This window comes from Salmo trutta, chromosome 12 (assembly GCF_901001165.1).
Source record: "Salmo trutta chromosome 12, fSalTru1.1, whole genome shotgun sequence".
Taxonomy (NCBI): Eukaryota; Metazoa; Chordata; class Actinopteri; order Salmoniformes; family Salmonidae; genus Salmo; species Salmo trutta.
The window spans coordinates 40,500,866-40,514,158 of NC_042968.1; the positions used below are offsets into that span (position 1 = coordinate 40,500,866).

The window sequence follows — 13,293 nt, forward strand, 5'->3', positions numbered from 1 at the left end:
ACTGTACTGTCTGAATTCATACTGTCTGTCTTCATACTGTACTGTCTGTCTTTATACTGTTCTGTCTGTCTTCATACTGTACTGTCTGTCTTCATACTGTACTGTCTGTTTTCATACTGTACATCTTCATACTGTCTATCTTCATACTGTCTATCTTCATACTGTACTGTCTGTCTTCATACTGTACTGTCTGTCTTCATACTGTATATATCCATACTGTACTGTCTATCTTCATACTGTACTGTCTCTCTTCATACTGTACTGTATATCTTCATACTGTATATCTTCATACTGTCTGTCTTCATACTGTACTGTCTCTCTTCATACTGTACTGTATATCTTCATACTGTATATCTTCATACTGTCTGTCTTCATACTGTACTGTCTCTCTTCATACTGTACTGTTTATCTTCATACTGTATATCTTCATACTGTCTATCTTCATACTGTCTATCTTCATACTGTACTGTCTGTCTTTATACTGTACTGTCTGCCTTCATACTGTACTGTCTGTCTTCATACTGTACTGTCTATCTTTATACTGTACTGTCTGTATTTATACTGTACTGTCTGTCTTTATACTGTACTGTCTGTCTTCATACTGTACTGTCTATCTTCATACTGTACTGCCTGTCTTCATACTGTACTGTCTGTCTTCATACTGTCTATATATATACAGTACAGTCTATCTTTAAACTGAACTGTCTGTCTTCATACTGTACTGTCTATCTTTATACTGTACTGCCTGTCTTCATACTGTACATCTTCATACTGTACTGTCTTCATACTGTACTGTCTGTCTTCATATTGTACTGTCTATCTTCATACTGTCTATCTTCATATTGTACTGTCCGTCGTTGTACTGTATGGCTGTCTTCATACTGTACTGTCTGTCTTCATACTGTACTGTCTTCATACTGACTGTCTGTCTTCATACTGTACTGTCTGTCTTCATACTGTACATCTTCATACTGTACTGTCTGTCTTCATACTGTACTGTCTATCTTCATATTGTACTGTCTGTCGTTATACTGTATGGCTGTCTTCATACTGTACTGTCTGTCTTCATACTGTAATGTCTTCATACTGACTGTCTGTCTTCATACTGTACTGTCTGTCTTCATACTGTACTGTCTGTCTTCATACTGTACTGACTGTCTTCATACTGTACTGTCTGTCTTCATACTGTGCTGTCTATCTTCATACTGTACTGTATGTCTGTCTTCATACTGTATATCTTCATACTGTACTGCCTGTCTTCATACTGTACTGTCTCTCTTCATACTGTACTGTCTGTCTTCATACTGTACTATCTATATTCATAATGTACTGTCTGTCTGTCTTCATACTGTATATCTTCATACTGTACTGTCTGTCTTCATACTGTGCTGTCTATCTTCATACTGTAATGTCTGTCTGTCTTCATACTGTCTATCTTCATACTTTACTGTCTGTCTTCATACTGTATATCTTCATACTGTGCTTTCTGTCTTTATACTGTACTGTCTGTCTTCATACTGTACTGCCTATCTTCATACTGTACTGTCTGTCTTCATACTGTCTATCTATATACTGTACTGTCTGTCTTCATACTGTACTGTCTGTCTTCATACTGTACTGTCTGTCTTCATACTGTACTGTCTGCCTTCATACTGTACTGTCTGTCTTCATACTGTACTGTCTGTCTTCATACTGTGCTGTCTATCTTCATACTGTACTGTCTGTCTGTCTTCATACTGTATATCTTCATACTGTACTGTATATCTTCATACTGTACTGTCTATCTTCATACTGTACTGTCTTCATACTGTACTGTCTGTCTTCATACTGTACTGTCTGTCTTCATACTGTGCTGTCTATCTTCATACTGTACTGTCTGTCTGTCTTCATACTGTATATCTTCATACTGTACTGTCTGTCTTCATACTGTGCTGTCTATCTTCATACTGTACTGTCTGTCTGTCTTCATACTGTCTATCTTCATACTGTACTGTCTGTCTTCATACTGTACTGTCTGTCTTCATACTGTACTGCCTATCTTCATACTGTACTGTCTGTCTTCATACTGCCTATCTATATACTGTACTGTCTGTCTTCATACTGTACTGTCTGTCTTCATACTGTACTGTCTGCCTTTATACTGTACTGTCTGCCTTCATACTGTACTGTCTGTCTTCATACTGTACTGTCTGTCTTCATACTGTGCTGTCTATCTTCATACTGTACTGTCTGTCTGTCTTCATACTGTATATCTTCATACTGTACTGTCTATCTTCATACTGTACTGTCTGTCTTCATACTGTACTGTATATCTTCATAATGTACTGTATATCTTCATACTGTACTGTATATCTTCATACTGTACTGTATATCTTCATACTGTATGTCTTCATACTGTATATCTTCATACTGTATATCTTCATACTGTCTATCTTCATACTGTCTACCTTCATACTGTACTGTCTGTCTTCATACTGTACTGTCTGTCTTCATACTGTACTGTCTATCTATCTTTATACTGTACTGTCTATCTATACTATACTGTCTGTCTTCATACTGTACTGTCTGTCTTCATACTGTAATGTCCGTCTTCATACTGTACTGTCTATCTTCATACTGTACTGTCTGTCTTCATGCTGTACTGTCTGTCTTCATACTGTACCGTCTGTCTTCATAGTGTACTGTCTGTCTTCATACGGTACTGTCTTCATACTGTACTGTCTTCATACTGTACTGTCTGTCTTCATACTGTACTGTCTTCATACTGTACTGTCTGAATTCATACTGTCTGTCTTCATACTGTACTGTCTGTCTTTATACTGTTCTGTCTGTCTTCATACTGTACTGTATCTCTTCATACTGTACTGTCTGTTTTCATACTGTACATCTTCATACTGTCTATCTTCATACTGTCTATCTTCATACTGTCTATCTTCATACTGTACTGTCTGTCTTCATACTGTATATATCCATACTGTACTGTCTATCTTCATACTGTACTGTCTCTCTTCATACTGTACTGTATATCTTCATACTGTATATCTTCATACTGTATATCTTCATACTGTCTGTCTTCATACTGTACTGTCTCTCTTCATACTGTACTGTATATCTTCATACTGTATATCTTCATACTGTATATCTTCATACTGTCTGTCTTCATACTGTACTGTCTCTCTTCATACTGTACTGTATATCTTCATACTGTATATCTTCATACTGTATATCTTCATACTGTCTATCTTCATACTGTCTATCTTCATACTGTACTGTCTGTCTTTATACTGTACTGTCTGCCTTCATACTGTACTGTCTGTCTTCATACTGTACTGTCTATCTTTATACTGTACTGTCTGTATTTATACTGTACTGTCTGTCTTTATACTGTACTGTCTGTCTTCATACTGTACTGTCTATCTTCATACTGTACTGCCTGTCTTCCTACTGTACTGTCTGTCTTCATACTGTCTATATATATATACAGTACAGTCTATCTTTAAACTGAACTGTCTGTCTTCATACTGTCTATATATATACAGTACAGTCTATCTTTATACAGTACTGCCTGTCTTCATACTGTACATCTTCATACTGTACTGTCTTCATACTGTACTGTCTGTCTTCATATTGTACTGTCTATCTTCATACTGTCTATCTTCATACTGACTGTCTGTCTTCATACTGTACTGTCTGTCTTCATACTGTACATCTTCATACTGTACTGTCTATCTTCATATTGTACTGTCTGTCGTTATACTGTATGGCTGTCTTCATACTGTACTGTCTGTCTTCATACTGTACTGTCTTCATACTGACTGTCTGTCTTCATACTGTAATGTCTGTCTTCATACTGTACTGTCTGTCTTCATACTGTACTGTCTGTCTTCATACTGTACTGACTGTCTTCATACTGTACTGTCTGTCTTCATACTGTGCTGTCTATCGTCATACTGTACTGTATGTCTGTCTTCATACTGTATATCTTCATACTGTACTGCCTGTCTTCATACTGTACTGTCTCTCTTCATACTGTACTGTCTGTCTTCATACTGTACTATCTATATTCATAATGTACTGTCTGTCTGTCTTCATACTGTATATCTTCATACTGTACTGTCTGTCTTCATACTGTGCTGTCTATCTTCATACTGTACTGTCTGTCTGTCTTCATACTGTCTATCTTCATACTGTACTGTCTGTCTTCATACTGTATATCTTCATACTGTGCTTTCTGTCTTTATACTGTACTGTCTGTCTTCATACTGTACTGCCTATCTTCATACTGTACTGTCTGTCTTCATACTGTCTATCTATATACTGTACTGTCTGTCTTCATACTGTACTGTCTGTCTTCATACTGTACTGTCTGCCTTCATACTGTACTGTCTGTCTTCATACTGTACTGTCTGTCTTCATACTGTGCTGTCTATCTTCATACTGTACTGTCTGTCTGTCTTCATACTGTATATCTTCATACTGTACTGTATATCTTCATACTGTACTGTCTATCTTCATACTGTACTGTCTTCATACTGTACTGTCTGTCTTCATACTGTACTGTCTGTCTTCATACTGTGCTGTCTATCTTCATACTGTACTGTCTGTCTGTCTTCATACTGTATATCTTCATACTGTACTGTCTGTCTTCATACTGTGCTGTCTATCTTCATACTGTACTGTCTGTCTGTCTTCATACTGTCTATCTTCATACTGTACTGTCTGTCTTCATACTGTACTGTCTGTCTTCATACTGTACTGCCTATCTTCATACTGTACTGTCTGTCTTCATACTGCCTATCTATATACTGTACTGTCTGTCTTCATACTGTGCTGTCTACATACTGTACTGTCTGTCTGTCTTCATACTGTATATCTTCATACTGTACTGTCTGTCTTCATACTGTGCTGTCTATCTTCATACTGTACTGTATGTCTGTCTTCATACTGTCTATCTTCATACTGTACTGTCTGTCTTCATACTGTACTGCCTATCTTCATACTGTACTGTCTGTCTTCATACTGCCTATCTATATACTGTACTGTCTGTCTTCATACTGTACTGTCTGTCTTCATACTGTACTGTCTGTCTTCATACTGTACTGTCTGTCTTTATACTGTACTGTCTGCCTTCATACTGTACTGTCTGTCTTCATACTGTACTGTCTGTCTTCATACTGTGCTGTCTATCTTCATACTGTACTGTCTGTCTGTCTTCATACTGTATATCTTCATACTGTATATCTTCATACTGTCTATCTTCATACTGTCTATCTTCATACTGTACTGTCTTCATACTGTACTGTCTATCTTCATACTGTACTGTCTATCTTCATACTGTACTGTCTTCATACTGTACTTCACCCAGAGCCTCATCTACACAGCCAGCCCTCCACACACAGGTCAGCTCTTCTTCTGCTTCTGCTTGTCTTTGTCAATGTATTGGAATGTATTTTTACATACCTTTTAGTGTAAATAGTGTACATACATATTTCAATGGTGAATAAAAAAAGCTTATATATTATAAAAGCAATATATTTTAATGTATTTAGTATACACTCTGTATAGTCAGTATTTTCCAAAGGTGAATAAAAAAACATGCTTTTCCCCTCAGGTTACGGAGCCGACAAAGAGCAGAATGTGAGAGTAGATGTGAAGAGTAAGTCCTTCACCTGTTCCTGTGAGACCACTGCATGCAGTACACCTCCCTATCCACAAGGGGGAGATGTAGACCACTGCATGCAGTAAACCTCCCTATCCACAAGGGGGAGATGGAGACCACTGCATGCAGTACACCTCCCTATCCACAAGGGGGAGATGGAGACCACTGCATGCAGTACACCTCCCTATCCACAAGGGGGAGATGGAGACCACTGCATGCAGTACACCTCTCTATCCACAAGGGGGAGATGTAGACCACTGCATGCAGTACACCTCCCTATCCACAAGGGGGAGATGGAGACCACTGCATGCAGTACACCTCCCTATCCACAAGGGGGAGATGGAGACCACTGCATGCAGTACACCTCCCTATCCACAAGGGGGAGATGGAGACCACTGCATGCAGTACGCCTCCCTATCCACAAGGGGGAGATGGAGACCACTGCATGCAGTACACCTCCCTATCCACAAGGGGAGATGGAGACCACTGCATGCAGTACACCTCCCTATCCACAAGGGGGAGATGGAGACCACTGCAGTACACCTCCCTATCCACAAGGAGGAGATGGAGACCACTGCAGTACACCTCCCTATCCACAAGGGGGAGATGTAGACCACTGCATGCAGTAAACCTCCCTATCCACAAGGGGGAGATGTAGACCACTGCATGCAGTACACCTCCCTATCCACAAGGAGGAGATGGAGACCACTGCATGCAGTACACCTCCCTATCCACAAGGGGGAGATGGAGACCACTGCATGCAGTACACCTCCCTATCCACAAGGGGGAGATGGAGACCACTGCAGTACACCTCCCTATCCACAAGGAGGAGATGGAGACCACTGCATGTAGTACACCTCCCTATCCACAAGGGGGAGATGGAGACCACTGCATGCAGTACACCTCTCTATCCACAAGGGGGAGATGTAGACCACTGCATGCAGTACACCTCCCTATCCACAAGGGGGAGATGGAGACCTCTGCATGCAGTACACCTCCCAATCCACAAGGGGGAGATGGAGACCAATGCATGCAGTACACCTCCCTATCCACAAGGGGGAGACGAAACCACTGCATGCAGTACACCTCCCTATCCACAAGGGGGAGATGGAGACCACTGCATGCAGTACACCTCCCTATACACAAGGAGGAGATGGAGACCACTGCATGCAGTACACCTCTCTATCCACAAGGGGGAGATGGAGACCACTGCAGGCAGTACACCTCTCTATCCACAAGGGGGAGATGGAGACCACTGCATGCAGTACACCTCCCTATCCACAAGGAGGAGATGGAGACCACTGCATGCAGTACACCTCCCTATCCACAAGGGGGAGATGGAGACCACTGCAGTACACCTCCCTATCCACAAGGAGGAGATGGAGACCACTGCATGCAGTACACCTCCCTATCCACAAGGGGGAGATGGAGACCACTGCATGCAGTACACCTCCCTATCCATAAGGGGGAGATGGAGACCACTGCAGTACACCTCCCTATCCACAAGGGGGAGATGGAGACCACTGCAGTACACATCTCTATCCACAAGGGGGAGATGGAGACCACTGCAGTACACATCTCTATCCACAAGGGGGAGATGGAGACCACCGCAGTACACCTCCCTATCCACAAGGGGGATCTGGAGACCACTGCATGCAGTACGCCTCCCTATCCACAAGGGGGAGATGGAGACCACTGCATGCAGTACACCTCCCTATCCACAAGGGGGAGATGGAGACCACTGCATGCAGTACACCTCCCTATCCACAAGGGGGAGATGGAGACCACTGCATGCAGTACACCTCCCTATCCACAAGGGGGAGATGGAGACCACTGCATGCAGTACACCTCCCTATCCACAATGGGGAGATGGAGACCACTGCATGCAGTACACCTCCCTATCCACAAGGGGGAGATGTAGACCACTGCAGTACACCTCCCTATACACAATTGGAGATGTAGACCACTGCAGTACACCTCCCTATCCACAAGGGGGAGATGGAGACCACTGCATGCAGTACACCTCCCTATCCACAAGGGGGAGATGGAGACCACTGCATGCAGTACACCTCCCTATCCACAAGGAGGAGATGGAGACCACTGCAGTACACCTCCCTATCCACAAGGGGAGATGGAGACCACTGCATGCAGTACACCTCCCTATCCACAAGGGGGATATGTAGACCACTGCATGCAATACACCTCCCTATCCACAAGGGGGAGATGGAGACCACTGCAGTCACCTCTCTATCCACAAGGGGGAGATGGAGACCACTGCAGTACACATCTCTATCCACAAGGGGGAGATGTATACCACTGCATGCAGTAGACCTCCCTATCCACAAGGGGGAGATGGAGACCACTGCATGCAGTACACCTCCCTATCCACAAGGGGGAGATGGAGACCACTGCATGCAGTACACCTCCCTATCCACAAGGGGGAGATGGAGACCACTGCATGCAGTACACCTCCCTATCTACAAGGGGGAGACGGAGACCACTGCATGCAGTACACCTCTCTATCCACAAGGGGGAGATGGAGACTACTGCATGCAGTACACCTCCCTATCCACAAGGGGGAGACCACTGCATGCAGTACACCTCCCTATCCACAAGGGGGAGATGGAGACCACTGCATGCAGTACACCTCCCTATCCACAAGAGGGAGATGGAGACCACTGCATGCAGTACACCTCCCTATCCACAAGGCGTAGTGTGTGGGGTAGCGTGGTATGGAGCGTGTGGGGTAGTGTGTGGGGTAGCGTGTGGGGTAGCGTGTGGGGTAGCGTGTGGGGTAGTGTGTGGGGTAGTGTGTGGGGTAGCGTGTGGGGTAGCGTGTGGGGTAGTGTGTGGGGTAGTGTGTGGGGTAGCGTGTGGGGTAGCGTGTGGGGTAGTGTGTGGGGTAGCGTGTGGGGTAGCGTGTGGGGTAGCGTGTGGGGTTGCGTGTGGCGTAGTGTGTGGGGTAGCGTGTGGGGTAGCGTGTGGGGTAGCGTGTGGGGTAGCGTGTGGGGTAGTGTGTGGGGTAGTGTGGTATGGAGCGTGTGGGGTAGCGTGTGGGGTAGTGTGTGGGGTAGTGTGTGGGGTAGTGTGTGGGGTAGTGTGTGGGGTAGCGTGTGGGGTAGTGTGGTATGGAGCGTGTGGGGTAGCGTGTGGGGTAGCGTGTGGGGTAGCGTGTGGGGTAGCGCGTGGGGTAGCGCGTGGGGTAGCGTGTGGGGTAGCGTGTGAGGTAGCGTGTGGGGTAGCGTGTGAGGTAGCGTGTGGGGTAGCGTGTGGCGTAGTGTGTGGGGTAGTGTGTGGGGTAGTGTGTGGGGTAGCGTGTGGGGTAGCGTGTGAGGTAGCGTGTGGGGTAGCGTGTGGGGTAGTGTGGTATGGAGCGTGTTTACTAGTCTTGGCACCAGAACTAAATGTTGCGTGTTGAGTTTGTCACCAGACTGTTTCCTGGCCACAGCAGGACAGAACAACTATCATCAAGCGTCCATATTGGCGTCCATATTGGCGTCCATATTGGCGTCCATATTGGCGTCCATATTGGTTTGGTAAAGATGGGTGAATCTCTCGTCCTCCCCCAGACAGGACAGGCGAAGGCTGAGGACTTTGTCTCTGAGCTGCTCAGAATCATTTGTCCTGAGAGACGAGACAAGAGCAGAGAGCAGCCGCTCCTACGGTGGTTGGAGGTGAACGCCTTAGGATTTCCTCTCAGTGTTTCCCCTAGAATATTGTCCAGACGGGGGTCCCACAAAACCCCCAACAATCAGGGCCTCTCGAACCAAATGAATCTAGTGTGATTTATCTGTGACAGATCCATCTTTCCTTTCCTTGTTCCAGTTCTGCCTTCCTCTGGCCCGGCGCTACACCGACTATCTGGAGCAGCTGGACAGAGGACACTGTCATCCAGTTGGTCTGTTTCCTTAAGACAAGACTACAGACCCGGTGTCCCCACACCTCAACACAGACTACAGACCCGGTGTCCCCACACCTCAACACAGACTACAGACCCGGTGTCCCCCACACCTCAACACAGACTACAGACTACAGACCCGGTGTCCCCACACCTCAACACAGACTACAGACTACAGACCCGGTGTCCCCACACCTCAACACAGACTACAGACCCGGTGTCCCCACACCTCAACACAGACTACAGACCCGGTGTCCCCACACCTCAACACAGACTACAGACTACAGACCCGGTGTCCCCACACCTCAACACAGACTACAGACTTGGTGTTCCCCACACGTCAGTAAGACATGTTCACTGACCTTCACCCCCCTCAGGATCCCAGTGAAAACCAACAGCCTCCTTCTGGATAAAAAAACAATCCATCTTTATTAAACCGTTTGAACTTGTTAGGATGAAGAGAGATGTGACAGGTGATGAGAGGTTCGTGCTCCAGCTTCGACTAGTGGAAAGTCATGTTGTGTGTTTGATGATTCCCTGCTGGTTAATACCCACATGTACAACGTTACCACAGTCTTCCTTTTCTTCCTCCTACACAATACTACAACCAAAGAGCACCACTGGTGAAAATATTTACAGACAAACAATGTACATTTTTAGGTGTTTTTCCCTTTATGCCATCTTTTTGAAAAACATTTTATATAAACAAGAAAAGTGTTTTTTTGGGGGTTTTTTTGCATTTGAAACTCTGTAGGTGAAATTAGCCTCTCAGTGTGTAGCGTTGTCCTCGTCCCGTTTTACAGCACAACAGCCCCGATTCACACAGCTGAGAGGACCGACCCACAGACCCACTGGCTCTGACCTGGAGTCAGGGGCCGCATCACAAATACCACCTTATTCCCTGTATAGTGCACTATGGTCAACACTAATCATCTACATAATGAATAGGTTGCTATTTGGGATACACGCTCAGTCAGACCTGACCGGCTACAGGAGGTACTAAAGAAGTGACAACACCACCACCACAGTAAAACAAGATGGAGGAATCTGACCTCAGAACAGACATTATGTGAAGACACTGTGAAAGAGTCGTACCAGAATGCTGCCTTTTGAAAAATTAAACATGTTGCCTTGGACCTTTGAATAGTATCCTGCCTGATTCAGAACTAGCCTTTCATCCCAGGGTATAACAGGTGAATCAGAACTAGCCTTTCATCCCAGGGTATAACAGGTGAATCAGAACTAGCCTTTCATCCCAGGGTATAACAGGTGAATCAGAACTAGCCTTTCATCCCAGGGTATAACAGGTGAATCAGAACTAGCCTTTCATCCCAGGGTATAACAGGTGAATCAGAACTAGCCTTTCATCCCAGGGTATAACAGGTGAATCAGAACTAGCCTTTCATCCCAGGGTATAACAGGCGAATCAGAACTAGCCTTTCATCCCAGGGTATAACAGGTGAATCAGAACTAGCCTTTCATCCCAGGGTATAACAGGTGAATCAGAACTAGCCTTTCATCCCAGGGTATAACAGGTGAATCAGAACTAGCCTTTCATCCCAGGGTATAACAGGTGAATCAGAACTAGCCTTTCATCCCAGGGTATAACAGGTGAATCAGAACTAGCCTTTCATCCCAGGGTATAACAGGTGAATCAGAACTAGCCTTTCATCCCAGGGTATAACAGGTGAATCAGAACTAGCCTTTCATCCCAGGGTATAACAGGTGAATCAGAACTAGCCTTTCATCCCAGGGTATAACAGGTGAATCAGAACTAGCCTTTCATCCCAGGGTATAACAGGTGAATCAGAACTAGCCTTTCATCCCAGGGTATAACAGGTGAATCAGAACTAGCCTTTCATCCCAGGGTATAACACCAATCAACAGGTGATTCAGAAGTTGCAGTCTGTAGTAAAAGTGGTCAACAAGACAAGAGGAAGAAGAAACCAACCGTTCATAAATTCACAGGAAACTATTCAAATAATTATTTACAAAATAACCAATATCGTACAGAAAAAAACCTACTGCACACACCAGTACTTTTGGAACGAAAAATATAACAATATTTAAATTAACTTTGTTCTTCTTTTTAAACAATATAAAAGCTATGCTCAAAAGCGTCTTTTTCTTTTTAAAAACAGTCCCAGGTCTTTTCAGTGTCCATGTGAGATGAGAGTTGCTGCTGGCAACGCGAGAAAATAAATACATATTTGTCTCGTTTGTCTTCCTTGGCGTGGAAATAGTGTCTGCCTGGATATCAGACCTGTAAGACAGACCAGAGAACAGACTTACTACAGAGATACTACAGCACCCAGACTCACCAATCAAAACACCACAGCTAGCCTGAAATACAGACCTTGTTTTGTGCTAACATTCCACTGCTTGTACTCTTGTGTCATTTGTTTGGCACGACAAGGAGATAGATGAAGGTTAACACAAAGAGACTGGCACCCAGGCTATGTCACAAACAGCAGCAGCTTGGAGAAATACAGGCTTCCGTACAGTATAGACGAGCCCAGGCTCCATGTTCACATATCATCTCAGTACCACTGCTGATCTGGGATCAGTTATCCCCCTTTTTACATCCTAATGAATGAGATTACAAGGACTGGCGGGACCTGATCCTAGTTCAATCACTCCTACTCTGAGAGGCGTTGTGAATACAGGCCCTGAGCGTTAGAGAAGGTGAGATGAGGCGTTGTTTATAGAAGGTGAGATGAGGCGTTGTTTAGAGAAGGTGAGTTGAGGCGTTGTTTTAGAGAAGGTGAGATATATAATATTCTATATTTGTAGGGAAGTATTTAAACACTTGCTTAGGTCCAACCTCTGATCTTTCCAAGCATTTTTTATATTGAGGTGAGTTGAGGTGTTGTTTAGAGAAGGTGAGTTGAGGTGTTGTTTATAGAAGGTGAGTTGAGGTGTTGTTTATAGAAGGTGAGTTGAGGTGTTGTTTATAGAAGGTGAGTTGAGGTGTTGTTTATAGAAGGTGAGTTGAGGTGTTGTTTATAGAAGGTGAGTTGAGGTGTTGTTTATAGAAGGTGAGATGAGGCGTTGTTTATAGAAGGTGAGTTGAGGTGTTGTTTATAGAAGGTGGGTTGAGGTGTTGTTTAGAGAAGGTGAGTTGAGGCGTTGTTTAGAGAAGGTGAGTTGAGGTGTTGTTTAGAGAAGGTGAGTTGAGGCGTTGTTTATAGAAGGTGAGATGAGGCGTTGTTTATAGAAGGTGAGTTGAGGTGTTGTTTATAGAAGGTGAGATGAGGCGTTGTTTATAGAAGGTGAGTTGAGGCGTTGCTCCACTTACTCCAAGCAGGGTTCCAGTCAGGAATCACACTATAGTAGAAGGGCCTATGATCTGAGTTACTTTCTGAAGACGGATGGAGGGAGGGAGGGAGGGAGAGAGAGAGAGAGGGAGGGGAGGGAGGGAAGGAAGGAGAGAGGGAGGGTGAGAGAGAGGGCGAGAGAGGGAGGGAGGGCGAGAGAGGGAGGGAGGGGCGGGAGAGAGGGAGGGAGGGTGAGAGAGAGGGCGAGAGCAAGAGAGAGGGAGGGTGAGAGAGGGCGAGAGAGGGAGAGAGAGGGCGGGAGAGAGGGAGAGAGGGAGGGAGGGCGAGAGAGAGAGGGACGGAGGCCAGGGTTACAAATGTGTTATTATGAGGAATGTTACAAGCATTGATCATGTCAGCAGGGTTTTGCACAAAGCCAAGCTCGTAATCAATCAATGAAATGATTGTTAACATGAATC

At 44.7% G+C, this 13,293-nt stretch overlaps 1 long non-coding RNA gene across 1 annotated transcript; it reads right to left on the reverse strand.

The window, feature by feature from the left end:
• Nucleotides 1-9,960: 9,960 nt before the first annotated feature.
• On the reverse strand, nt 9,961-12,923 carry LOC115203544 (uncharacterized). Its single transcript, XR_003880194.1, has 2 exons — nt 12,856-12,923; nt 9,961-11,820 (listed from the first exon to the last, which is right to left on the reverse strand). It is a non-coding gene; the product is annotated as an uncharacterized LOC115203544 (long non-coding RNA).
• Between the last annotated feature and the right edge of the window lie 370 nt (nt 12,924-13,293).